The 1,721-nt window shown below is 51.8% G+C and overlaps 1 pseudogene; it reads left to right on the forward strand.

Annotated features, from left to right (window-relative positions):
* Window positions 1-1,312: 1,312 nt before the first annotated feature.
* Window positions 1,313-1,463, forward strand: LOC124704956 (annotated as a pseudogene).
* The last annotated feature ends 258 nt before the right edge of the window (window positions 1,464-1,721 follow it).

Consider the following 1,721-nt stretch of genomic DNA (forward strand, 5'->3'; position numbering starts at 1 on the left):
AAGACATGTCCATGAAGATTTAGAGGAAATTCTTAAGACTTCGGCAAGATTTCTGTCATGTTGGGCCACCCATATCACTTCAACAATCAATAGTGAATCACACCCTTGTTATCACCAGATTTTAACCAAGTCTGGGGATGGGCCGTGATTAAATGGGCTTAGAGAATATGTACGGAAAATATTCCTGAACCGGCCTTGTATAAGAAGTTTGGGCTAGATTTCCCGTGTATCTGTAAATTATAGTAGGTTACGTGTCGGTTAGAAATAAGAGATAGAGTTTAGCTCGTACACAGTTGGGTTTATTCCCAAGTTAGAAAGTCTACGGACTATAAATATGTATCTAGGGTTATTGAGAAAGGAGGACGATCACGTTCACAACAAATCAATCTAGGCGCATCGCCACCCCTTGTTTCGAGGGTTTCTCCTGGGTAAGCAACATGCTGCCTAGATCGCATCTTGCGATCTAGGTAGTATCAGTTTATTCGTTGTTGGTGTTGCTCGTGCTGAAGCCTTTTTGATGGCGAGCAACATCCTTATCTTAGGTGTTTTGGGGCTGGCGTCGATGTTTTCACGATGTTAAGATATACTCCGTATATATCTCCTGTAATCAATTAGGATCCTTTTGTATATGGCAAACTGAATCAAATCTGATCACGTAATTATAGGATCAGATTTGCCTTGTACTATAATCCTTCTGTGATATAAATAGAGGAGGCCAGCACCGCATTGGGTGTATGAGCCAATTCCTAATTTACCTAGTACGGTTTATATGGTATCAGAGCCATCTCTTCCTAGAACATCCGAGATGAATACCGCCAGCTCCTCCGCCGCCGCACCCATGGCGGCTGTGTCTCCACTCGGCACCCAGGCCACGGTGAGGCTTTCCCGGGAGAATTACCTGCTCTGGCAAGCAGTACAGGTGCCGATCCTTCGCGGCCGAAAGGTGTTCGGCTACTGCGATGGCACCAAGAAAGCTCCGGCCATGACCATGGTCGTGGAAGAAACCGTCGGTGAAAAGACGGTAAGCAAGGAGGTCCCTAACCCCGAGTACGCAGATTGGTTTGATGCAGATCAACAAGTCCTCGGCCACCTCCTGACGTCGCTCGAGCCCGACGTCCTCGCCCACGTCATCGGCTTCAAAACATCAGCCGAAGTGTGGGCTGCCCTCGCAGCGATGTTTGCGTCGCGGTCAAAGGCGCGAGTCTCTCAGCTCCGCGTCCAGCTCGGGCACACTCGCAAGAACGAGCATTCAGCGGCCGAGTACTTCGGCATCATGAAGTCCTTCAGCGACCAGATGGCAGCAGCCGGGAAGCCTCTTGATGATGAAGATCTGATGGGCTACATCCTTGCCGGCCTTGACGAGGAATACAACGGCTTCTCCGGCGCCATGAACGTGAAGCTCGGGGAGATGACTCTCTCCGAGTTCTATTCCCACTTCCTCACGGCGGAGTCCCAGCTCGAGCAGCAGGCTCGGCTCCGTCAGATGGGCAACGCCTCAGCCAACTCCGTCTCCCGTGGCTACCAGCATGGTGGTGGAAACTTCCGCCCCGGAGGAAACGGCGGCAGTGGCGGCGGCGGTGGGCAGTACAAGCCCCGCCGCAACAACGGCAACCATCGAGATCGCCGCAATGATGGAAATCGAGATCGTCGCAACGACAACAGGCACAACCGGCGCAACGGCAATGGCCCCAATTGCCAGATCTGCGGCTACTCCGGGCACA

The sequence above is a fragment of the Lolium rigidum genome, chromosome 3 (genome assembly GCF_022539505.1).
Source record: "Lolium rigidum isolate FL_2022 chromosome 3, APGP_CSIRO_Lrig_0.1, whole genome shotgun sequence".
NCBI lineage: Eukaryota > Viridiplantae > Streptophyta > Magnoliopsida > Poales > Poaceae > Lolium > Lolium rigidum.